Raw genomic sequence first — 26285 nt, forward strand, 5'->3', positions numbered from 1 at the left:
AGAGCTGCTGCTTTGTAGTTTGTGCTGGGAAACCTTGTTTTGGCAAGTGCGAATTGACCGCATTCAGGCAGAAAGAAAAGAGAATAGCAAGAGGCCTTTTCTCCCCGGCTGCTCTGCCAAGCCCTTCCAGCTCAAACTATGTCGTTGCTCCTCTGGAAGGATCCCTGCACCGCGGCGTAGTTTTTCCGAAGAAGCCCTGCGTTTGCAAGAGCAAATGAGGAATTCGTGGCAGGAAAGAGGAAGGAAAGAAAGTTTCTCTCCCTCTGCCTGCTTTGCTCAGAGGACTGGATGAAGTCAGGGAGTTCTCCCTTTCACTGAGAAACGTGCGGGCTGCTGTTGCCTGGGCGCTCTCTTCTTTGCAAAAGAGTCTGCAGTTCCACGCTTTGAACCGTGGAAAGGCGCCGGGCTCTGCTAAGACTTCCCCTGCGCTTCGTTTGCCCTGGGCCAAAGCGAGCCTTCACAATAGCTGAACGCTAACACTGCATACTCGTTCCACTTCCAGAACCGGGCTACGGCGAGGCAGTTCTCCGGGGGAAAACGGCCCTTCGCGAAGGGCAGATCTGCCGAGCTCATTGCGGGAAAGCGAAAGCAAAGGACGCTTTTCTCCCTCTAACCGCTTTCGTCAGAGGAACGGGGGAAGTCACAGTGTTCTTTCTCTCCCTGAGATACACACAATCTGACGTTGCCTCTGAGCTCCGTTGCTGGCAAAGAACTGAAACTGACATACATTCCTGTGGGGAAACACAGGGCTTTGCTAGGATTTCTCTAGGCAGTGTGTTTTCCCTGGGCCTCACTGTAGCAACACTATCTCGCAAGGGCAGAACTGCATGGGATTTCCTCTGCCAGGAGAGAGCTGCTGCTTTGTAGTTTGTGCTGGGAAACCTTGTTTTGGCAAGTGCGAATTGACCGCATTCAGGCAGAAAGAGAAGAGAATAGCAAGAGGCCTTTTCTCCCCGGCTGCTCTGCCAAGCCCTTCCAGCTCAAACTATGTCGTTGCTCCTCTGGAAGGATCCCTGCACCGCGGCGTAGTTTTTCCGAAGAAGCCCTGCGTTTGCAAGAGCAAATGAGGAATTCGTGGCAGGAAAGAGGAAGGAAAGAAAGTTTCTCTCCCTCTGCCTGCTTTGCTCAGAGGACTGGATGAAGTCAGGGAGTTCTCCCTTTCACTGAGAAACGTGCGGGCTGCTGTTGCCTGGGCGCTCTCTTCTTTGCAAAAGAGTCTGCAGTTCCACGCTTTGAACCGTGGAAAGGCGCCGGGCTCTGCTAAGACTTTCCCTGCGCTTCGTTTGCCCTGGGCCAAAGCGAGCCTTCACAATAGCTGAACGCTAACACTGCATACTCGTCCCACTTCCAGAACAGGGCTACCGCGAGGCAGTTCTCCGGGGGAAAACGGCCCTTCGCGAAGGGCAGATCTGCCGAGCTCATTGCGGGAAAGCGAAAGCAAAGGACGCTTTTCTCCCTCTAACCGCTTTCGTCAGAGGAACGGGGGAAGTCACAGTGTTCTTTCTCTCCCTGAGATACACACAATCTGACGTTGCCTCTGAGCTCCGTTGCTGGCAAAGAACTGAAACTGACATACATTCCTGTGGGGAAACACAGGGCTTTGCTAGGATTTCTCTAGGCAGTGTGTTTTCCCTGGGCCTCACTGTAGCAACACTATCTCGCAAGGGCAGAACTGCATGGGATTTCCTCTGCCAGGAGAGAGCTGCTGCTTTGTAGTTTGTGCTGGGAAACCTTGTTTTGGCAAGTGCGAATTGACCGCATTCAGGCAGAAAGAAAAGAGAATAGCAAGAGGCCTTTTCTCCCCGGCTGCTCTGCCAAGCCCTTCCAGCTCAAACTATGTCGTTGCTCCTCTGGAAGGATCCCTGCACCGCGGCGTAGTTTTTCCGAAGAAGCCCTGCGTTTGCAAGAGCAAATGAGGAATTCGTGGCAGGAAAGAGGAAGGAAAGAAAGTTTCTCTCCCTCTGCCTGCTTTGCTCAGAGGACCGGATGAAGTCAGGGAGTTCTCCCTTTCACTGAGAAACGTGCGGGCTGCTGTTGCCTGGGCGCTCTCTTCTTTGCAAAAGAGTCTGCAGTTCCACGCTTTGAACCGTGGAAAGGCGCCGGGCTCTGCTAAGACTTCCCCTGCGCTTCGTTTGCCCTGGGCCAAAGCGAGCCTTCACAATAGCTGAACGCTAACACTGCATACTCGTTCCACTTCCAGAACCGGGCTACGGCGAGGCAGTTCTCCGGGGGAAAACGGCCCTTCGCGAAGGGCAGATCTGCCGAGCTCATTGCGGGAAAGCGAAAGCAAAGGACGCTTTTCTCCCTCTAACCGCTTTCGTCAGAGGAACGGGGGAAGTCACAGTGTTCTTTCTCTCCCTGAGATACACACAATCTGACGTTGCCTCTGAGCTCCGTTGCTGGCAAAGAACTGAAACTGACATACATTCCTGTGGGGAAACACAGGGCTTTGCTAGGATTTCTCTAGGCAGTGTGTTTTCCCTGGGCCTCACTGTAGCAACACTATCTCGCAAGGGCAGAACTGCATGGGATTTCCTCTGCCAGGAGAGAGCTGCTGCTTTGTAGTTTGTGCTGGGAAACCTTGTTTTGGCAAGTGCGAATTGACCGCATTCAGGCAGAAAGAAAAGAGAATAGCAAGAGGCCTTTTCTCCCCGGCTGCTCTGCCAAGCCCTTCCAGCTCAAACTATGTCGTTGCTCCTCTGGAAGGATCCCTGCACCGCGGCGTAGTTTTTCCGAAGAAGCCCTGCGTTTGCAAGAGCAAATGAGGAATTCGTGGCAGGAAAGAGGAAGGAAAGAAAGTTTCTCTCCCTCTGCCTGCTTTGCTCAGAGGACTGGATGAAGTCAGGGAGTTCTCCCTTTCACTGAGAAACGTGCGGGCTGCTGTTGCCTGGGCGCTCTCTTCTTTGCAAAAGAGTCTGCAGTTCCACGCTTTGAACCGTGGAAAGGCGCCGGGCTCTGCTAAGACTTCCCCTGCGCTTCGTTTGCCCTGGGCCAAAGCGAGCCTTCACAATAGCTGAACGCTAACACTGCATACTCGTCCCACTTCCAGAACAGGGCTACCGCGAGGCAGTTCTCCGGGGGAAAACGGCCCTTCGCGAAGGGCAGATCTGCCGAGCTCATTGCGGGAAAGCGAAAGCAAAGGACGCTTTTCTCCCTCTAACCGCTTTCGTCAGAGGAACGGGGGAAGTCACAGTGTTCTTTCTCTCCCTGAGATACACACAATCTGACGTTGCCTCTGAGCTCCGTTGCTGGCAAAGAACTGAAAGTGACATACATTCCTGTGGGGAAACACAGGGCTTTGCTAGGATTTCTCTAGGCAGTGTGTTTTCCCTGGGCCTCACTGTAGCAACACTATCTCGCAAGGGCAGAACTGCATGGGATTTCCTCTGCCAGGAGAGAGCTGCTGCTTTGTAGTTTGTGCTGGGAAACCTTGTTTTGGCAAGTGCGAATTGACCGCATTCAGGCAGAAAGAAAAGAGAATAGCAAGAGGCCTTTTCTCCCCGGCTGCTCTGCCAAGCCCTTCCAGCTCAAACTATGTCGTTGCTCCTCTGGAAGGATCCCTGCACCGCGGCGTAGTTTTTCCGAAGAAGCCCTGCGTTTGCAAGAGCAAATGAGGAATTCGTGGCAGGAAAGAGGAAGGAAAGAAAGTTTCTCTCCCTCTGCCTGCTTTGCTCAGAGGACTGGATGAAGTCAGGGAGTTCTCCCTTTCACTGAGAAACGTGCGGGCTGCTGTTGCCTGGGCGCTCTCTTCTTTGCAAAAGAGTCTGCAGTTCCACGCTTTGAACCGTGGAAAGGCGCCGGGCTCTGCTAAGACTTCCCCTGCGCTTCGTTTGCCCTGGGCCAAAGCGAGCCTTCACAATAGCTGAACGCTAACACTGCATACTCGTCCCACTTCCAGAACAGGGCTACCGCGAGGCAGTTCTCCGGGGGAAAACGGCCCTTCGCGAAGGGCAGATCTGCCGAGCTCATTGCGGGAAAGCGAAAGCAAAGGACGCTTTTCTCCCTCTAACCGCTTTCGTCAGAGGAACGGGGGAAGTCACAGTGTTCTTTCTCTCCCTGAGATACACACAATCTGACGTTGCCTCTGAGCTCCGTTGCTGGCAAAGAACTGAAACTGACATACATTCCTGTGGGGAAACACAGGGCTTTGCTAGGATTTCTCTAGGCAGTGTGTTTTCCCTGGGCCTCACTGTAGCAACACTATCTCGCAAGGGCAGAACTGCATGGGATTTCCTCTGCCAGGAGAGAGCTGCTGCTTTGTAGTTTGTGCTGGGAAACCTTGTTTTGGCAAGTGCGAATTGACCGCATTCAGGCAGAAAGAAAAGAGAATAGCAAGAGGCCTTTTCTCCCCGGCTGCTCTGCCAAGCCCTTCCAGCTCAAACTATGTCGTTGCTCCTCTGGAAGGATCCTTGCACCGCGGCGTAGTTTTTCCGAAGAAGCCCTGCGTTTGCAAGAGCAAATGAGGAATTCGTGGCAGGAAAGAGGAAGGAAAGAAAGTTTCTCTCCCTCTGCCTGCTTTGCTCAGAGGACCGGATGAAGTCAGGGAGTTCTCCCTTTCACTGAGAAACGTGCGGGCTGCTGTTGCCTGGGCGCTCTCTTCTTTGCAAAAGAGTCTGCAGTTCCACGCTTTGAACCGTGGAAAGGCGCCGGGCTCTGCTAAGACTTCCCCTGCGCTTCGTTTGCCCTGGGCCAAAGCGAGCCTTCACAATAGCTGAACGCTAACACTGCATACTCGTTCCACTTCCAGAACCGGGCTACGGCGAGGCAGTTCTCCGGGGGAAAACGGCCCTTCGCGAAGGGCAGATCTGCCGAGCTCATTGCGGGAAAGCGAAAGCAAAGGACGCTTTTCTCCCTCTAACCGCTTTCGTCAGAGGAACGGGGGAAGTCACAGTGTTCTTTCTCTCCCTGAGATACACACAATCTGACGTTGCCTCTGAGCTCCGTTGCTGGCAAAGAACTGAAACTGACATACATTCCTGTGGGGAAACACAGGGCTTTGCTAGGATTTCTCTAGGCAGTGTGTTTTCCCTGGGCCTCACTGTAGCAACACTATCTCGCAAGGGCAGAACTGCATGGGATTTCCTCTGCCAGGAGAGAGCTGCTGCTTTGTAGTTTGTGCTGGGAAACCTTGTTTTGGCAAGTGCGAATTGACCGCATTCAGGCAGAAAGAAAAGAGAATAGCAAGAGGCCTTTTCTCCCCGGCTGCTCTGCCAAGCCCTTCCAGCTCAAACTATGTCGTTGCTCCTCTGGAAGGATCCCTGCACCGCGGCGTAGTTTTTCCGAAGAAGCCCTGCGTTTGCAAGAGCAAATGAGGAATTCGTGGCAGGAAAGAGGAAGGAAAGAAAGTTTCTCTCCCTCTGCCTGCTTTGCTCAGAGGACTGGATGAAGTCAGGGAGTTCTCCCTTTCACTGAGAAACGTGCGGGCTGCTGTTGCCTGGGCGCTCTCTTCTTTGCAAAAGAGTCTGCAGTTCCACGCTTTGAACCGTGGAAAGGCGCCGGGCTCTGCTAAGACTTCCCCTGCGCTTCGTTTGCCCTGGGCCAAAGCGAGCCTTCACAATAGCTGAACGCTAACACTGCATACTCGTCCCACTTCCAGAACAGGGCTACCGCGAGGCAGTTCTCCGGGGGAAAACGGCCCTTCGCGAAGGGCAGATCTGCCGAGCTCATTGCGGGAAAGCGAAAGCAAAGGACGCTTTTCTCCCTCTAACCGCTTTCGTCAGAGGAACGGGGGAAGTCACAGTGTTCTTTCTCTCCCTGAGATACACACAATCTGACGTTGCCTCTGAGCTCCGTTGCTGGCAAAGAACTGAAACTGACATACATTCCTGTGGGGAAACACAGGGCTTTGCTAGGATTTCTCTAGGCAGTGTGTTTTCCCTGGGCCTCACTGTAGCAACACTATCTCGCAAGGGCAGAACTGCATGGGATTTCCTCTGCCAGGAGAGAGCTGCTGCTTTGTAGTTTGTGCTGGGAAACCTTGTTTTGGCAAGTGCGAATTGACCGCATTCAGGCAGAAAGAAAAGAGAATAGCAAGAGGCCTTTTCTCCCCGGCTGCTCTGCCAAGCCCTTCCAGCTCAAACTATGTCGTTGCTCCTCTGGAAGGATCCCTGCACCGCGGCGTAGTTTTTCCGAAGAAGCCCTGCGTTTGCAAGAGCAAATGAGGAATTCGTGGCAGGAAAGAGGAAGGAAAGAAAGTTTCTCTCCCTCTGCCTGCTTTGCTCAGAGGACTGGATGAAGTCAGGGAGTTCTCCCTTTCACTGAGAAACGTGCGGGCTGCTGTTGCCTGGGCGCTCTCTTCTTTGCAAAAGAGTCTGCAGTTCCACGCTTTGAACCGTGGAAAGGCGCCGGGCTCTGCTAAGACTTCCCCTGCGCTTCGTTTGCCCTGGGCCAAAGCGAGCCTTCACAATAGCTGAACGCTAACACTGCATACTCGTTCCACTTCCAGAACCGGGCTACGGCGAGGCAGTTCTCCGGGGGAAAACGGCCCTTCGCGAAGGGCAGATCTGCCGAGCTCATTGCGGGAAAGCGAAAGCAAAGGACGCTTTTCTCCCTCTAACCGCTTTCGTCAGAGGAACGGGGGAAGTCACAGTGTTCTTTCTCTCCCTGAGATACACACAATCTGACGTTGCCTCTGAGCTCCGTTGCTGGCAAAGAACTGAAACTGACATACATTCCTGTGGGGAAACACAGGGCTTTGCTAGGATTTCTCTAGGCAGTGTGTTTTCCCTGGGCCTCACTGTAGCAACACTATCTCGCAAGGGCAGAACTGCATGGGATTTCCTCTGCCAGGAGAGAGCTGCTGCTTTGTAGTTTGTGCTGGGAAACCTTGTTTTGGCAAGTGCGAATTGACCGCATTCAGGCAGAAAGAGAAGAGAATAGCAAGAGGCCTTTTCTCCCCGGCTGCTCTGCCAAGCCCTTCCAGCTCAAACTATGTCGTTGCTCCTCTGGAAGGATCCCTGCACCGCGGCGTAGTTTTTCCGAAGAAGCCCTGCGTTTGCAAGAGCAAATGAGGAATTCGTGGCAGGAAAGAGGAAGGAAAGAAAGTTTCTCTCCCTCTGCCTGCTTTGCTCAGAGGACTGGATGAAGTCAGGGAGTTCTCCCTTTCACTGAGAAACGTGCGGGCTGCTGTTGCCTGGGCGCTCTCTTCTTTGCAAAAGAGTCTGCAGTTCCACGCTTTGAACCGTGGAAAGGCGCCGGGCTCTGCTAAGACTTTCCCTGCGCTTCGTTTGCCCTGGGCCAAAGCGAGCCTTCACAATAGCTGAACGCTAACACTGCATACTCGTCCCACTTCCAGAACAGGGCTACCGCGAGGCAGTTCTCCGGGGGAAAACGGCCCTTCGCGAAGGGCAGATCTGCCGAGCTCATTGCGGGAAAGCGAAAGCAAAGGACGCTTTTCTCCCTCTAACCGCTTTCGTCAGAGGAACGGGGGAAGTCACAGTGTTCTTTCTCTCCCTGAGATACACACAATCTGACGTTGCCTCTGAGCTCCGTTGCTGGCAAAGAACTGAAACTGACATACATTCCTGTGGGGAAACACAGGGCTTTGCTAGGATTTCTCTAGGCAGTGTGTTTTCCCTGGGCCTCACTGTAGCAACACTATCTCGCAAGGGCAGAACTGCATGGGATTTCCTCTGCCAGGAGAGAGCTGCTGCTTTGTAGTTTGTGCTGGGAAACCTTGTTTTGGCAAGTGCGAATTGACCGCATTCAGGCAGAAAGAAAAGAGAATAGCAAGAGGCCTTTTCTCCCCGGCTGCTCTGCCAAGCCCTTCCAGCTCAAACTATGTCGTTGCTCCTCTGGAAGGATCCCTGCACCGCGGCGTAGTTTTTCCGAAGAAGCCCTGCGTTTGCAAGAGCAAATGAGGAATTCGTGGCAGGAAAGAGGAAGGAAAGAAAGTTTCTCTCCCTCTGCCTGCTTTGCTCAGAGGACCGGATGAAGTCAGGGAGTTCTCCCTTTCACTGAGAAACGTGCGGGCTGCTGTTGCCTGGGCGCTCTCTTCTTTGCAAAAGAGTCTGCAGTTCCACGCTTTGAACCGTGGAAAGGCGCCGGGCTCTGCTAAGACTTCCCCTGCGCTTCGTTTGCCCTGGGCCAAAGCGAGCCTTCACAATAGCTGAACGCTAACACTGCATACTCGTTCCACTTCCAGAACCGGGCTACGGCGAGGCAGTTCTCCGGGGGAAAACGGCCCTTCGCGAAGGGCAGATCTGCCGAGCTCATTGCGGGAAAGCGAAAGCAAAGGACGCTTTTCTCCCTCTAACCGCTTTCGTCAGAGGAACGGGGGAAGTCACAGTGTTCTTTCTCTCCCTGAGATACACACAATCTGACGTTGCCTCTGAGCTCCGTTGCTGGCAAAGAACTGAAACTGACATACATTCCTGTGGGGAAACACAGGGCTTTGCTAGGATTTCTCTAGGCAGTGTGTTTTCCCTGGGCCTCACTGTAGCAACACTATCTCGCAAGGGCAGAACTGCATGGGATTTCCTCTGCCAGGAGAGAGCTGCTGCTTTGTAGTTTGTGCTGGGAAACCTTGTTTTGGCAAGTGCGAATTGACCGCATTCAGGCAGAAAGAAAAGAGAATAGCAAGAGGCCTTTTCTCCCCGGCTGCTCTGCCAAGCCCTTCCAGCTCAAACTATGTCGTTGCTCCTCTGGAAGGATCCCTGCACCGCGGCGTAGTTTTTCCGAAGAAGCCCTGCGTTTGCAAGAGCAAATGAGGAATTCGTGGCAGGAAAGAGGAAGGAAAGAAAGTTTCTCTCCCTCTGCCTGCTTTGCTCAGAGGACTGGATGAAGTCAGGGAGTTCTCCCTTTCACTGAGAAACGTGCGGGCTGCTGTTGCCTGGGCGCTCTCTTCTTTGCAAAAGAGTCTGCAGTTCCACGCTTTGAACCGTGGAAAGGCGCCGGGCTCTGCTAAGACTTCCCCTGCGCTTCGTTTGCCCTGGGCCAAAGCGAGCCTTCACAATAGCTGAACGCTAACACTGCATACTCGTCCCACTTCCAGAACAGGGCTACCGCGAGGCAGTTCTCCGGGGGAAAACGGCCCTTCGCGAAGGGCAGATCTGCCGAGCTCATTGCGGGAAAGCGAAAGCAAAGGACGCTTTTCTCCCTCTAACCGCTTTCGTCAGAGGAACGGGGGAAGTCACAGTGTTCTTTCTCTCCCTGAGATACACACAATCTGACGTTGCCTCTGAGCTCCGTTGCTGGCAAAGAACTGAAAGTGACATACATTCCTGTGGGGAAACACAGGGCTTTGCTAGGATTTCTCTAGGCAGTGTGTTTTCCCTGGGCCTCACTGTAGCAACACTATCTCGCAAGGGCAGAACTGCATGGGATTTCCTCTGCCAGGAGAGAGCTGCTGCTTTGTAGTTTGTGCTGGGAAACCTTGTTTTGGCAAGTGCGAATTGACCGCATTCAGGCAGAAAGAAAAGAGAATAGCAAGAGGCCTTTTCTCCCCGGCTGCTCTGCCAAGCCCTTCCAGCTCAAACTATGTCGTTGCTCCTCTGGAAGGATCCCTGCACCGCGGCGTAGTTTTTCCGAAGAAGCCCTGCGTTTGCAAGAGCAAATGAGGAATTCGTGGCAGGAAAGAGGAAGGAAAGAAAGTTTCTCTCCCTCTGCCTGCTTTGCTCAGAGGACTGGATGAAGTCAGGGAGTTCTCCCTTTCACTGAGAAACGTGCGGGCTGCTGTTGCCTGGGCGCTCTCTTCTTTGCAAAAGAGTCTGCAGTTCCACGCTTTGAACCGTGGAAAGGCGCCGGGCTCTGCTAAGACTTCCCCTGCGCTTCGTTTGCCCTGGGCCAAAGCGAGCCTTCACAATAGCTGAACGCTAACACTGCATACTCGTCCCACTTCCAGAACAGGGCTACCGCGAGGCAGTTCTCCGGGGGAAAACGGCCCTTCGCGAAGGGCAGATCTGCCGAGCTCATTGCGGGAAAGCGAAAGCAAAGGACGCTTTTCTCCCTCTAACCGCTTTCGTCAGAGGAACGGGGGAAGTCACAGTGTTCTTTCTCTCCCTGAGATACACACAATCTGACGTTGCCTCTGAGCTCCGTTGCTGGCAAAGAACTGAAACTGACATACATTCCTGTGGGGAAACACAGGGCTTTGCTAGGATTTCTCTAGGCAGTGTGTTTTCCCTGGGCCTCACTGTAGCAACACTATCTCGCAAGGGCAGAACTGCATGGGATTTCCTCTGCCAGGAGAGAGCTGCTGCTTTGTAGTTTGTGCTGGGAAACCTTGTTTTGGCAAGTGCGAATTGACCGCATTCAGGCAGAAAGAAAAGAGAATAGCAAGAGGCCTTTTCTCCCCGGCTGCTCTGCCAAGCCCTTCCAGCTCAAACTATGTCGTTGCTCCTCTGGAAGGATCCTTGCACCGCGGCGTAGTTTTTCCGAAGAAGCCCTGCGTTTGCAAGAGCAAATGAGGAATTCGTGGCAGGAAAGAGGAAGGAAAGAAAGTTTCTCTCCCTCTGCCTGCTTTGCTCAGAGGACCGGATGAAGTCAGGGAGTTCTCCCTTTCACTGAGAAACGTGCGGGCTGCTGTTGCCTGGGCGCTCTCTTCTTTGCAAAAGAGTCTGCAGTTCCACGCTTTGAACCGTGGAAAGGCGCCGGGCTCTGCTAAGACTTCCCCTGCGCTTCGTTTGCCCTGGGCCAAAGCGAGCCTTCACAATAGCTGAACGCTAACACTGCATACTCGTTCCACTTCCAGAACCGGGCTACGGCGAGGCAGTTCTCCGGGGGAAAACGGCCCTTCGCGAAGGGCAGATCTGCCGAGCTCATTGCGGGAAAGCGAAAGCAAAGGACGCTTTTCTCCCTCTAACCGCTTTCGTCAGAGGAACGGGGGAAGTCACAGTGTTCTTTCTCTCCCTGAGATACACACAATCTGACGTTGCCTCTGAGCTCCGTTGCTGGCAAAGAACTGAAACTGACATACATTCCTGTGGGGAAACACAGGGCTTTGCTAGGATTTCTCTAGGCAGTGTGTTTTCCCTGGGCCTCACTGTAGCAACACTATCTCGCAAGGGCAGAACTGCATGGGATTTCCTCTGCCAGGAGAGAGCTGCTGCTTTGTAGTTTGTGCTGGGAAACCTTGTTTTGGCAAGTGCGAATTGACCGCATTCAGGCAGAAAGAAAAGAGAATAGCAAGAGGCCTTTTCTCCCCGGCTGCTCTGCCAAGCCCTTCCAGCTCAAACTATGTCGTTGCTCCTCTGGAAGGATCCCTGCACCGCGGCGTAGTTTTTCCGAAGAAGCCCTGCGTTTGCAAGAGCAAATGAGGAATTCGTGGCAGGAAAGAGGAAGGAAAGAAAGTTTCTCTCCCTCTGCCTGCTTTGCTCAGAGGACTGGATGAAGTCAGGGAGTTCTCCCTTTCACTGAGAAACGTGCGGGCTGCTGTTGCCTGGGCGCTCTCTTCTTTGCAAAAGAGTCTGCAGTTCCACGCTTTGAACCGTGGAAAGGCGCCGGGCTCTGCTAAGACTTCCCCTGCGCTTCGTTTGCCCTGGGCCAAAGCGAGCCTTCACAATAGCTGAACGCTAACACTGCATACTCGTCCCACTTCCAGAACAGGGCTACCGCGAGGCAGTTCTCCGGGGGAAAACGGCCCTTCGCGAAGGGCAGATCTGCCGAGCTCATTGCGGGAAAGCGAAAGCAAAGGACGCTTTTCTCCCTCTAACCGCTTTCGTCAGAGGAACGGGGGAAGTCACAGTGTTCTTTCTCTCCCTGAGATACACACAATCTGACGTTGCCTCTGAGCTCCGTTGCTGGCAAAGAACTGAAACTGACATACATTCCTGTGGGGAAACACAGGGCTTTGCTAGGATTTCTCTAGGCAGTGTGTTTTCCCTGGGCCTCACTGTAGCAACACTATCTCGCAAGGGCAGAACTGCATGGGATTTCCTCTGCCAGGAGAGAGCTGCTGCTTTGTAGTTTGTGCTGGGAAACCTTGTTTTGGCAAGTGCGAATTGACCGCATTCAGGCAGAAAGAAAAGAGAATAGCAAGAGGCCTTTTCTCCCCAGCTGCTCTGCCAAGCCCTTCCAGCTCAAACTATGTCGTTGCTCCTCTGGAAGGATCCCTGCACCGCGGCGTAGTTTTTCCGAAGAAGCCCTGCGTTTGCAAGAGCAAATGAGGAATTCGTGGCAGGAAAGAGGAAGGAAAGAAAGTTTCTCTCCCTCTGCCTGCTTTGCTCAGAGGACTAGATGAAGTCAGGGAGTTCTCCCTTTCACTGAGAAACGTGCGGGCTGCTGTTGCCTGGGCGCTCTCTTCTTTGCAAAAGAGTCTGCAGTTCCACGCTTTGAACCGTGGAAAGGCGCCGGGCTCTGCTAAGACTTCCCCTGCGCTTCGTTTGCCCTGGGCCAAAGCGAGCCTTCACAATAGCTGAACGCTAACACTGCATACTCGTCCCACTTCCAGAACAGGGCTACCGCGAGGCAGTTCTCCGGGGGAAAACGGCCCTTCGCGAAGGGCAGATCTGCCGAGCTCATTGCGGGAAAGCGAAAGCAAAGGACGCTTTTCTCCCTCTAACCGCTTTCGTCAGAGGAACGGCGGAAGTCACAGTGTTCTTTCTCTCCCTGAGATACACACAATCTGACGTTGCCTCTGAGCTCCGTTGCTGGCAAAGAACTGAAACTGACATACATTCCTGTGGGGAAACACAGGGCTTTGCTAGGATTTCTCTAGGCAGTGTGTTTTCCCTGGGCCTCACTGTAGCAACACTATCTCGCAAGGGCAGAACTGCATGGGATTTCCTCCGCCAGGAGAGAGCTGCTGCTTTGTAGTTTGTGCTGGGAAACCTTGCTTTGGCAAGTGCGAATTGACCGCATTCAGGCAGAAAGAAAAGAGAATAGCAAGAGGCCTTTTCTCCCCGGCTGCTCTGCCAAGCCCTTCCAGCTCAAACTATGTCGTTGCTCCTCTGGAAGGATCCCTGCACCGCGGCGTAGTTTTTCCGAAGAAGCCCTGCGTTTGCAAGAGCAAATGAGGAATTCGTGGCAGGAAAGAGGAAGGAAAGAAAGTTTCTCTCCCTCTGCCTGCTTTGCTCAGAGGACTAGATGAAGTCAGGGAGTTCTCCCTTTCACTGAGAAACGTGCGGGCTGCTGTTGCCTGGGCGCTCTCTTCTTTGCAAAAGAGTCTGCAGTTCCACGCTTTGAACCGTGGAAAGGCGCCGGGCTCTGCTAAGACTTCCCCTGCGCTTCGTTTGCCCTGGGCCAAAGCGAGCCTTCACAATAGCTGAACGCTAACACTGCATACTCGTCCCACTTCCAGAACAGGGCTACCGCGAGGCAGTTCTCCGGGGGAAAACGGCCCTTCGCGAAGGGCAGATCTGCCGAGCTCATTGCGGGAAAGCGAAAGCAAAGGACGCTTTTCTCCCTCTAACCGCTTTCGTCAGAGGAACGGCGGAAGTCACAGTGTTCTTTCTCTCCCTGAGATACACACAATCTGACGTTGCCTCTGAGCTCCGTTGCTGGCAAAGAACTGAAACTGACATACATTCCTGTGGGGAAACACAGGGCTTTGCTAGGATTTCTCTAGGCAGTGTGTTTTCCCTGGGCCTCACTGTAGCAACACTATCTCGCAAGGGCAGAACTGCATGGGATTTCCTCCGCCAGGAGAGAGCTGCTGCTTTGTAGTTTGTGCTGGGAAACCTTGCTTTGGCAAGTGCGAATTGACCGCATTCAGGCAGAAAGAAAAGAGAATAGCAAGAGGCCTTTTCTCCCCGGCTGCTCTGCCAAGCCCTTCCAGCTCAAACTATGTCGTTGCTCCTCTGGAAGGATCCCTGCACCGCGGCGTAGTTTTTCCGAAGAAGCCCTGCGTTTGCAAGAGCAAATGAGGAATTCGTGGCAGGAAAGAGGAAGGAAAGAAAGTTTCTCTCCCTCTGCCTGCTTTGCTCAGAGGACTGGATGAAGTCAGGGAGTTCTCCCTTTCACTGAGAAACGTGCGGGCTGCTGTTGCCTGGGCGCTCTCTTCTTTGCAAAAGAGTCTGCAGTTCCACGCTTTGAACCGTGGAAAGGCGCCGGGCTCTGCTAAGACTTCCCCTGCGCTTCGTTTGCCCTGGGCCAAAGCGAGCCTTCACAATAGCTGAACGCTAACACTGCATACTCGTCCCACTTCCAGAACAGGGCTACCGCGAGGCAGTTCTCCGGGGGAAAACGGCCCTTCGCGAAGGGCAGATCTGCCGAGCTCATTGCGGGAAAGCGAAAGCAAAGGACGCTTTTCTCCCTCTAACCGCTTTCGTCAGAGGAACGGGGGAAGTCACAGTGTTCTTTCTCTCCCTGAGATACACACAATCTGACGTTGCCTCTGAGCTCCGTTGCTGGCAAAGAACTGAAACTGACATACATTCCTGTGGGGAAACACAGGGCTTTGCTAGGATTTCTCTAGGCAGTGTGTTTTCCCTGGGCCTCACTGTAGCAACACTATCTCGCAAGGGCAGAACTGCATGGGATTTCCTCTGCCAGGAGAGAGCTGCTGCTTTGTAGTTTGTGCTGGGAAACCTTGTTTTGGCAAGTGCGAATTGACCGCATTCAGGCAGAAAGAAAAGAGAATAGCAAGAGGCCTTTTCTCCCCGGCTGCTCTGCCAAGCCCTTCCAGCTCAAACTATGTCGTTGCTCCTCTGGAAGGATCCCTGCACCGCGGCGTAGTTTTTCCGAAGAAGCCCTGCGTTTGCAAGAGCAAATGAGGAATTCGTGGCAGGAAAGAGGAAGGAAAGAAAGTTTCTCTCCCTCTGCCTGCTTTGCTCAGAGGACCGGATGAAGTCAGGGAGTTCTCCCTTTCACTGAGAAACGTGCGGGCTGCTGTTGCCTGGGCGCTCTCTTCTTTGCAAAAGAGTCTGCAGTTCCACGCTTTGAACCGTGGAAAGGCGCCGGGCTCTGCTAAGACTTCCCCTGCGCTTCGTTTGCCCTGGGCCAAAGCGAGCCTTCACAATAGCTGAACGCTAACACTGCATACTCGTTCCACTTCCAGAACCGGGCTACGGCGAGGCAGTTCTCCGGGGGAAAACGGCCCTTCGCGAAGGGCAGATCTGCCGAGCTCATTGCGGGAAAGCGAAAGCAAAGGACGCTTTTCTCCCTCTAACCGCTTTCGTCAGAGGAACGGGGGAAGTCACAGTGTTCTTTCTCTCCCTGAGATACACACAATCTGACGTTGCCTCTGAGCTCCGTTGCTGGCAAAGAACTGAAACTGACATACATTCCTGTGGGGAAACACAGGGCTTTGCTAGGATTTCTCTAGGCAGTGTGTTTTCCCTGGGCCTCACGGTAGCAACACTATCTCGCAAGGGCAGAACTGCATGGGATTTCCTCTGCCAGGAGAGAGCTGCTGCTTTGTAGTTTGTGCTGGGAAACCTTGTTTTGGCAAGTGCGAATTGACCGCATTCAGGCAGAAAGAAAAGAGAATAGCAAGAGGCCTTTTCTCCCCGGCTGCTCTGCCAAGCCCTTCCAGCTCAAACTATGTCGTTGCTCCTCTGGAAGGATCCCTGCACCGCGGCGTAGTTTTTCCGAAGAAGCCCTGCGTTTGCAAGAGCAAATGAGGAATTCGTGGCAGGAAAGAGGAAGGAAAGAAAGTTTCTCTCCCTCTGCCTGCTTTGCTCAGAGGACCGGATGAAGTCAGGGAGTTCTCCCTTTCACTGAGAAACGTGCGGGCTGCTGTTGCCTGGGCGCTCTCTTCTTTGCAAAAGAGTCTGCAGTTCCACGCTTTGAACCGTGGAAAGGCGCCGGGCTCTGCTAAGATTTCCCCCGGCGCTTCGTTTGCCCTGGGCCAAAGCGAGCCTTCACAATAGCTGAACGCTAACACTGCATACTCGTTCCACTTCCAGAACCGGGCTACGGCGAGGCAGTTCTCCGGGGGAAAACGGCCCTTCGCGAAGGGCAGATCTGCCGAGCTCATTGCGGGAAAGCGAAAGCAAAGGACGCTTTTCTCCCTCTAACCGCTTTCGTCAGAGGAACGGGGGAAGTCACAGTGTTCTTTCTCTCCCTGAGATACACACAATCTGACGTTGCCTCTGAGCTCCGTTGCTGGCAAAGAACTGAAACTGACATACATTCCTGTGGGGAAACACAGGGCTTTGCTAGGATTTCTCTAGGCAGTGTGTTTTCCCTGGGCCTCACTGTAGCAACACTATCTCGCAAGGGCAGAACTGCATGGGATTTCCTCTGCCAGGAGAGAGCTGCTGCTTTGTAGTTTGTGCTGGGAAACCTTGTTTTGGCAAGTGCGAATTGACCGCATTCAGGCAGAAAGAAAAGAGAATAGCAAGAGGCCTTTTCTCCCCGGCTGCTCTGCCAAGCCCTTCCAGCTCAAACTATGTCGTTGCTCCTCTGGAAGGATCCCTGCACCGCGGCGTAGTTTTTCCGAAGAAGCCCTGCGTTTGCAAGAGCAAATGAGGAATTCGTGGCAGGAAAGAGGAAGGAAAGAAAGTTTCTCTCCCTCTGCCTGCTTTGCTCAGAGGACTGGATGAAGTCAGGGAGTTCTCCCTTTCACTGAGAAACGTGCGGGCTGCTGTTGCCTGGGCGCTCTCTTCTTTGCAAAAGAGTCTGCAGTTCCACGCTTTGAACCGTGGAAAGGCGCCGGGCTCTGCTAAGACTTCCCCTGCGCTTCGTTTGCCCTGGGCCAAAGCGAGCCTTCACAATAGCTGAACGCTAACACTGCATACTCGTCCCACTTCCAGAACAGGGCTACCGCGAGGCAGTTCTCCGGGGGAAAACGGCCCTTCGCGAAGGGCAGATCTGCCGAGCTCATTGCGGGAAAGCGAAAGCAAAGGACGCTTTTCTCCCTCTAACCGCTTTCGTCAGAGGAACGGGGGAAGTCACAGTGTTCTTTCTCTCCCTGAGATACACACAATCTGACGTTGCCTCTGAGCTCCGTTGCTGGCAAAGAACTGAAACTGACATACATTCCTGTGGGGAAACACAGGGCTTTGCTAGGATTTCTCTAGGCAGTGTGTTTTCCCTGGGCCTCACTGTAGCAACACTATCTCGCAAGGGCAGAACTGCATGGGATTTCCTCTGCCAGGAGAGAGCTGCTGCTTTGTAGTTTGTGCTGGGAAACCTTGTTTTGGCAAGTGCGAATTGACCGCATTCAGGCAGAAAGAAAAGAGAATAGCAAGAGGCCTTTTCTCCCCGGCTGCTCTGCCAAGCCCTTCCAGCTCAAACTATGTCGTTGCTCCTCTGGAAGGATCCCTGCACCGCGGCGTAGTTTTTCCGAAGAAGCCCTGCGTTTGCAAGAGCAAATGAGGAATTCGTGGCAGGAAAGAGGAAGGAAAGAAAGTTTCTCTCCCTCTGCCTGCTTTGCTCAGAGGACCGGATGAAGTCAGGGAGTTCTCCCTTTCACTGAGAAACGTGCGGGCTGCTGTTGCCTGGGCGCTCTCTTCTTTGCAAAAGAGTCTGCAGTTCCACGCTTTGAACCGTGGAAAGGCGCCGGGCTCTGCTAAGACTTCCCCTGCGCTTCGTTTGCCCTGGGCCAAAGCGAGCCTTCACAATAGCTGAACGCTAACACTGCATACTCGTTCCACTTCCAGAACCGGGCTACGGCGAGGCAGTTCTCCGGGGGAAAACGGCCCTTCGCGAAGGGCAGATCTGCCGAGCTCATTGCGGGAAAGCGAAAGCAAAGGACGCTTTTCTCCCTCTAACCGCTTTCGTCAGAGGAACGGGGGAAGTCACAGTGTTCTTTCTCTCCCTGAGATACACACAATCTGACGTTGCCTCTGAGCTCCGTTGCTGGCAAAGAACTGAAACTGACATACATTCCTGTGGGGAAACACAGGGCTTTGCTAGGATTTCTCTAGGCAGTGTGTTTTCCCTGGGCCTCACTGTAGCAACACTATCTCGCAAGGGCAGAACTGCATGGGATTTCCTCTGCCAGGAGAGAGCTGCTGCTTTGTAGTTTGTGCTGGGAAACCTTGTTTTGGCAAGTGCGAATTGACCGCATTCAGGCAGAAAGAAAAGAGAATAGCAAGAGGCCTTTTCTCCCCGGCTGCTCTGCCAAGCCCTTCCAGCTCAAACTATGTCGTTGCTCCTCTGGAAGGATCCCTGCACCGCGGCGTAGTTTTTCCGAAGAAGCCCTGCGTTTGCAAGAGCAAATGAGGAATTCGTGGCAGGAAAGAGGAAGGAAAGAAAGTTTCTCTCCCTCTGCCTGCTTTGCTCAGAGGACTGGATGAAGTCAGGGAGTTCTCCCTTTCACTGAGAAACGTGCGGGCTGCTGTTGCCTGGGCGCTCTCTTCTTTGCAAAAGAGTCTGCAGTTCCACGCTTTGAACCGTGGAAAGGCGCCGGGCTCTGCTAAGACTTCCCCTGCGCTTCGTTTGCCCTGGGCCAAAGCGAGCCTTCACAATAGCTGAACGCTAACACTGCATACTCGTCCCACTTCCAGAACAGGGCTACCGCGAGGCAGTTCTCCGGGGGAAAACGGCCCTTCGCGAAGGGCAGATCTGCCGAGCTCATTGCGGGAAAGCGAAAGCAAAGGACGCTTTTCTCCCTCTAACCGCTTTCGTCAGAGGAACGGCGGAAGTCACAGTGTTCTTTCTCTCCCTGAGATACACACAATCTGACGTTGCCTCTGAGCTCCGTTGCTGGCAAAGAACTGAAACTGACATACATTCCTGTGGGTAAACACAGGGCTTTGCTAGGATTTCTCTAGGCAGTGTGTTTTCCCTGGGCCTCACTGTAGCAACACTATCTCGCAAGGGCAGAACTGCATGGGATTTCCTCCGCCAGGAGAGAGCTGCTGCTTTGTAGTTTGTGCTGGGAAACCTTGCTTTGGCAAGTGCGAATTGACCGCATTCAGGCAGAAAGAAAAGAGAATAGCAAGAGGCCTTTTCTCCCCGGCTGCTCTGCCAAGCCCTTCCAGCTCAAACTATGTCGTTGCTCCTCTGGAAGGATCCCTGCACCGCGGCGTAGTTTTTCCGAAGAAGCCCTGCGTTTGCAAGAGCAAATGAGGAATTCGTGGCAGGAAAGAGGAAGGAAAGAAAGTTTCTCTCCCTCTGCCTGCTTTGCTCAGAGGACCGGATGAAGTCAGGGAGTTCTCCCTTTCACTGAGAAACGTGCGGGCTGCTGTTGCCTGGGCGCTCTCTTCTTTGCAAAAGAGTCTGCAGTTCCACGCTTTGAACCGTGGAAAGGCGCCGGGCTCTGCTAAGATTTCCCCCGGCGCTTCGTTTGCCCTGGGCCAAAGCGAGACTTCACAATAGCTGAACGCTAACACTGCATACTCGTTCCACTTCCAGAACCGGGCTACGGCGAGGCAGTTCTCCGGGGGAAAACGGCCCTTCGCGAAGGGCAGATCTGCCGAGCTCATTGCGGGAAAGCGAAAGCAAAGGACGCTTTTCTCCCTCTAACCGCTTTCGTCAGAGGAACGGGGGAAGTCACAGTGTTCTTTCTCTCCCTGAGATACACACAATCTGACGTTGCCTCTGAGCTCCGTTGCTGGCAAAGAACTGAAAGTGACATACATTCCTGTGGGGAAACACAGGGCTTTGCTAGGATTTCTCTAGGCAGTGTGTTTTCCCTGGGCCTCACTGTAGCAACACTATCTCGCAAGGGCAGAACTGCATGGGATTTCCTCTGCCAGGAGAGAGCTGCTGCTTTGTAGTTTGTGCTGGGAAACCTTGTTTTGGCAAGTGCGAATTGACCGCATTCAGGCAGAAAGAAAAGAGAATAGCAAGAGGCCTTTTCTCCCCGGCTGCTCTGCCAAGCCCTTCCAGCTCAAACTATGTCGTTGCTCCTCTGGAAGGATCCCTGCACCGCGGCGTAGTTTTTCCGAAGAAGCCCTGCGTTTGCAAGAGCAAATGAGGAATTCGTGGCAGGAAAGAGGAAGGAAAGAAAGTTTCTCTCCCTCTGCCTGCTTTGCTCAGAGGACTGGATGAAGTCAGGGAGTTCTCCCTTTCACTGAGAAACGTGCGGGCTGCTGTTGCCTGGGCGCTCTCTTCTTTGCAAAAGAGTCTGCAGTTCCACGCTTTGAACCGTGGAAAGGCGCCGGGCTCTGCTAAGACTTCCCCTGCGCTTCGTTTGCCCTGGGCCAAAGCGAGCCTTCACAATAGCTGAACGCTAACACTGCATACTCGTCCCACTTCCAGAACAGGGCTACCGCGAGGCAGTTCTCCGGGGGAAAACGGCCCTTCGCGAAGGGCAGATCTGCCGAGCTCATTGCGGGAAAGCGAAAGCAAAGGACGCTTTTCTCCCTCTAACCGCTTTCGTCAGAGGAACGGGGGAAGTCACAGTGTTCTTTCTCTCCCTGAGATACACACAATCTGACGTTGCCTCTGAGCTCCGTTGCTGGCAAAGAACTGAAACTGACATACATTCCTGTGGGGAAACACAGGGCTTTGCTACGATTTCTCTAGGCAGTGTGTTTTCCCTGGGCCTCACTGTAGCAACACTATCTCGCCAGGGCAACACTGCATGGCACTTCCTCTGCCAGGAGAGAGCTGCTGCTTTGTAGTTTGTGCTGGGAAACCTTGTTTTGGCAAGTGCGAATTGACCGCATTCAGGCAGAAAGAAAAGAGAATAGCAAGAGGCCTTTTCTCCCCGGCTGCTCTGCCAAGCCCTTCCAGCTCAAACTATGTCGTTGCTCCTCTGGAAGGATCCCTGCACCGCGGCGTAGTTTTTCCGAAGAAGCCCTGCGTTTGCAAGAGCAAATGAGGAATTCGTGGCAGGAAAGAGGAAGGAAAGAAAGTTTCTCTCCCTCTGCCTGCTTTGCTCAGAGGACCGGATGAAGTCAGGGAGTTCTCCCTTTCACTGAGAAACGTGCGAGCTGCTGTTGCCTGGGCGCTCTCTTCTTTGCAAAAGAGTCTGCAGTTCCACGCTTTGAACCGTGGAAAGGCGCCGGGCTCTGCTAAGACTTCCCCTGCGCTTCGTTTGCCCTGGGCCAAAGCGAGCCTTCACAATAGCTGAACGCTAACACTGCATACTCGTTCCACTTCCAGAACCGGGCTACGGCGAGGCAGTTCTCCGGGGGAAAACGGCCCTTCGCGAAGGGCAGATCTGCCGAGCTCATTGCGGGAAAGCGAAAGCAAAGGACGCTTTTCTCCCTCTAACCGCTTTCGTCAGAGGAACGGGGGAAGTCACAGTGTTCTTTCTCTCCCTGAGATACACACAATCTGACGTTGCCTCTGAGCTCCGTTGCTGGCAAAGAACTGAAACTGACATACATTCCTGTGGGGAAACACAGGGCTTTGCTAGGATTTCTCTAGGCAGTGTGTTTTCCCTGGGCCTCACGGTAGCAACACTATCTCGCAAGGGCAGAACTGCATGGGATTTCCTCTGCCAGGAGAGAGCTGCTGCTTTGTAGTTTGTGCTGGGAAACCTTGTTTTGGCAAGTGCGAATTGACCGCATTCAGGCAGAAAGAAAAGAGAATAGCAAGAGGCCTTTTCTCCCCGGCTGCTCTGCCAAGCCCTTCCAGCTCAAACTATGTCGTTGCTCCTCTGGAAGGATCCCTGCACCGCGGCGTAGTTTTTCCGAAGAAGCCCTGCGTTTGCAAGAGCAAATGAGGAATTCGTGGCAGGAAAGAGGAAGGAAAGAAAGTTTCTCTCCCTCTGCCTGCTTTGCTCAGAGGACCGGATGAAGTCAGGGAGTTCTCCCTTTCACTGAGAAACGTGCGGGCTGCTGTTGCCTGGGCGCTCTCTTCTTTGCAAAAGAGTCTGCAGTTCCACGCTTTGAACCGTGGAAAGGCGCCGGGCTCTGCTAAGATTTCCCCCGGCGCTTCGTTTGCCCTGGGCCAAAGCGAGCCTTCACAATAGCTGAACGCTAACACTGCATACTCGTTCCACTTCCAGAACCGGGCTACGGCGAGGCAGTTCTCCGGGGGAAAACGGCCCTTCGCGAAGGGCAGATCTGCCGAGCTCATTGCGGGAAAGCGAAAGCAAAGGACGCTTTTCTCCCTCTAACCGCTTTCGTCAGAGGAACGGGGGAAGTCACAGTGTTCTTTCTCTCCCTGAGATACACACAATCTGACGTTGCCTCTGAGCTCCGTTGCTGGCAAAGAACTGAAACTGACATACATTCCTGTGGGGAAACACAGGGCTTTGCTAGGATTTCTCTAGGCAGTGTGTTTTCCCTGGGCCTCACTGTAGCAACACTATCTCGCAAGGGCAGAACTGCATGGGATTTCCTCTGCCAGGAGAGAGCTGCTGCTTTGTAGTTTGTGCTGGGAAACCTTGTTTTGGCAAGTGCGAATTGACCGCATTCAGGCAGAAAGAAAAGAGAATAGCAAGAGGCCTTTTCTCCCCGGCTGCTCTGCCAAGCCCTTCCAGCTCAAACTATGTCGTTGCTCCTCTGGAAGGATCCCTGCACCGCGGCGTAGTTTTTCCGAAGAAGCCCTGCGTTTGCAAGAGCAAATGAGGAATTCGTGGCAGGAAAGAGGAAGGAAAGAAAGTTTCTCTCCCTCTGCCTGCTTTGCTCAGAGGACTGGATGAAGTCAGGGAGTTCTCCCTTTCACTGAGAAACGTGCGGGCTGCTGTTGCCTGGGCGCTCTCTTCTTTGCAAAAGAGTCTGCAGTTCCACGCTTTGAACCGTGGAAAGGCGCCGGGCTCTGCTAAGACTTCCCCTGCGCTTCGTTTGCCCTGGGCCAAAGCGAGCCTTCACAATAGCTGAACGCTAACACTGCATACTCGTCCCACTTCCAGAACAGGGCTACCGCGAGGCAGTTCTCCGGGGGAAAACGGCCCTTCGCGAAGGGCAGATCTGCCGAGCTCATTGCGGGAAAGCGAAAGCAAAGGACGCTTTTCTCCCTCTAACCGCTTTCGTCAGAGGAACGGGGGAAGTCACAGTGTTCTTTCTCTCCCTGAGATACACACAATCTGACGTTGCCTCTGAGCTCCGTTGCTGGCAAAGAACTGAAACTGACATACATTCCTGTGGGGAAACACAGGGCTTTGCTAGGATTTCTCTAGGCAGTGTGTTTTCCCTGGGCCTCACTGTAGCAACACTATCTCGCAAGGGCAGAACTGCATGGGATTTCCTCTGCCAGGAGAGAGCTGCTGCTTTGTAGTTTGTGCTGGGAAACCTTGTTTTGGCAAGTGCGAATTGACCGCATTCAGGCAGAAAGAAAAGAGAATAGCAAGAGGCCTTTTCTCCCCGGCTGCTCTGCCAAGCCCTTCCAGCTCAAACTATGTCGTTGCTCCTCTGGAAGGATCCCTGCACCGCGGCGTAGTTTTTCCGAAGAAGCCCTGCGTTTGCAAGAGCAAATGAGGAATTCGTGGCAGGAAAGAGGAAGGAAAGAAAGTTTCTCTCCCTCTGCCTGCTTTGCTCAGAGGACCGGATGAAGTCAGGGAGTTCTCCCTTTCACTGAGAAACGTGCGGGCTGCTGTTGCCTGGGCGCTCTCTTCTTTGCAAAAGAGTCTGCAGTTCCACGCTTTGAACCGTGGAAAGGCGCCGGGCTCTGCTAAGACTTCCCCTGCGCTTCGTTTGCCCTGGGCCAAAGCGAGCCTTCACAATAGCTGAACGCTAACACTGCATACTCGTCCCACTTCCAGAACAGGGCTACCGCGAGGCAGTTCTCCGGGGGAAAACGGCCCTTCGCGAAGGGCAGATCTGCCGAGCTCATTGCGGGAAAGCGAAAGCAAAGGACGCTTTTCTCCCTCTAACCGCTTTCGTCAGAGGAACGGGGGAAGTCACAGTGTTCTTTCTCTCCCTGAGATACACACAATCTGACGTTGCCTCTGAGCTCCGTTGCTGGCAAAGAACTGAAACTGACATACATTCCTGTGGGGAAACACAGGGCTTTGCTAGGATTTCTCTAGGCAGTGTGTTTTCCCTGGGCCTCACTGTAGCAACACTATCTCGCAAGGGCAGAACTGCATGGGATTTCCTCTGCCAGGAGAGAGCTGCTGCTTTGTAGTTTGTGCTGGGAAACCTTGTTTTGGCAAGTGCGAATTGACCGCATTCAGGCAGAAAGAAAAGAGAATAGCAAGAGGCCTTTTCTCCCCGGCTGCTCTGCCAAGCCCTTCCAGCTCAAACTATGTCGTTGCTCCTCTGGAAGGATCCCTGCACCGCGGCGTAGTTTTTCCGAAGAAGCCCTGCGTTTGCAAGAGCAAATGAGGAATTCGTGGCAGGAAAGAGGAAGGAAAGAAAGTTTCTCTCCCTCTGCCTGCTTTGCTCAGAGGACTGGATGAAGTCAGGGAGTTCTCCCTTTCACTGAGAAACGTGCGGGCTGCTGTTGCCTGGGCGCTCTCTTCTTTGCAAAAGAGTCTGCAGTTCCACGCTTTGAACCGTGGAAAGGCGCCGGGCTCTGCTAAGACTTCCCCTGCGCTTCGTTTGCCCTGGGCCAAAGCGAGCCTTCACAATAGCTGAACGCTAACACTGCATACTCGTCCCACTTCCAGAACAGGGCTACCGCGAGGCAGTTCTCCGGGGGAAAACGGCCCTTCGCGAAGGGCAGATCTGCCGAGCTCATTGCGGGAAAGCGAAAGCAAAGGACGCTTTTCTCCCTCTAACCGCTTTCGTCAGAGGAACGGCGGAAGTCACAGTGTTCTTTCTCTCCCTGAGATACACACAATCTGACGTTGCCTCTGAGCTCCGTTGCTGGCAAAGAACTGAAACTGACATACATTCCTGTGGGGAAACACAGGGCTTTGCTAGGATTTCTCTAGGCAGTGTGTTTTCCCTGGGCCTCACTGTAGCAACACTATCTCGCAAGGGCAGAACTGCATGGGATTTCCTCCGCCAGGAGAGAGCTGCTGCTTTGTAGTTTGTGCTGGGAAACCTTGCTTTGGCAAGTGCGAATTGACCGCATTCAGGCAGAAAGAAAAGAGAATAGCAAGAGGCCTTTTCTCCCCGGCTGCTCTGCCAAGCCCTTCCAGCTCAAACTATGTCGTTGCTCCTCTGGAAGGATCCCTGCACCGCGGCGTAGTTTTTCCGAAGAAGCCCTGCGTTTGCAAGAGCAAATGAGGAATTCGTGGCAGGAAAGAGGAAGGAAAGAAAGTTTCTCTCCCTCTGCCTGCTTTGCTCAGAGGACCGGATGAAGTCAGGGAGTTCTCCCTTTCACTGAGAAACGTGCGGGCTGCTGTTGCCTGGGCGCTCTCTTCTTTGCAAAAGAGTCTGCAGTTCCACGCTTTGAACCGTGGAAAGGCGCCGGGCTCTGCTAAGATTTCCCCCGGCGCTTCGTTTGCCCTGGGCCAAAGCGAGACTTCACAATAGCTGAACGCTAACACTGCATACTCGTTCCACTTCCAGAACCGGGCTACGGCGAGGCAGTTCTCCGGGGGAAAACGGCCCTTCGCGAAGGGCAGATCTGCCGAGCTCATTGCGGGAAAGCGAAAGCAAAGGACGCTTTTCTCCCTCTAACCGCTTTCGTCAGAGGAACGGGGGAAGTCACAGTGTTCTTTCTCTCCCTGAGATACACACAATCTGACGTTGCCTCTGAGCTCCGTTGCTGGCAAAGAACTGAAAGTGACATACATTCCTGTGGGGAAACACAGGGCTTTGCTAGGATTTCTCTAGGCAGTGTGTTTTCCCTGGGCCTCACTGTAGCAACACTATCTCGCAAGGGCAGAACTGCATGGGATTTCCTCTGCCAGGAGAGAGCTGCTGCTTTGTAGTTTGTGCTGGGAAACCTTGTTTTGGCAAGTGCGAATTGACCGCATTCAGGCAGAAAGAAAAGAGAATAGCAAGAGGCCTTTTCTCCCCGGCTGCTCTGCCAAGCCCTTCCAGCTCAAACTATGTCGTTGCTCCTCTGGAAGGATCCCTGCACCGCGGCGTAGTTTTTCCGAAGAAGCCCTGCGTTTGCAAGAGCAAATGAGGAATTCGTGGCAGGAAAGAGGAAGGAAAGAAAGTTTCTCTCCCTCTGCCTGCTTTGCTCAGAGGACTGGATGAAGTCAGGGAGTTCTCCCTTTCACTGAGAAACGTGCGGGCTGCTGTTGCCTGGGCGCTCTCTTCTTTGCAAAAGAGTCTGCAGTTCCACGCTTTGAACCGTGGAAAGGCGCCGGGCTCTGCTAAGACTTCCCCTGCGCTTCGTTTGCCCTGGGCCAAAGCGAGCCTTCACAATAGCTGAACGCTAACACTGCATACTCGTCCCACTTCCAGAACAGGGCTACCGCGAGGCAGTTCTCCGGGGGAAAACGGCCCTTCGCGAAGGGCAGATCTGCCGAGCTCATTGCGGGAAAGCGAAAGCAAAGGACGCTTTTCTCCCTCTAACCGCTTTCGTCAGAGGAACGGGGGAAGTCACAGTGTTCTTTCTCTCCCTGAGATACACACAATCTGACGTTGCCTCTGAGCTCCGTTGCTGGCAAAGAACTGAAACTGACATACATTCCTGTGGGGAAACACAGGGCTTTGCTACGATTTCTCTAGGCAGTGTGTTTTCCCTGGGCCTCACTGTAGCAACACTATCTC

This window comes from Elephas maximus, chromosome 5 (assembly GCF_024166365.1).
Source record: "Elephas maximus indicus isolate mEleMax1 chromosome 5, mEleMax1 primary haplotype, whole genome shotgun sequence".
Lineage (NCBI taxonomy): Eukaryota > Metazoa > Chordata > Mammalia > Proboscidea > Elephantidae > Elephas > Elephas maximus.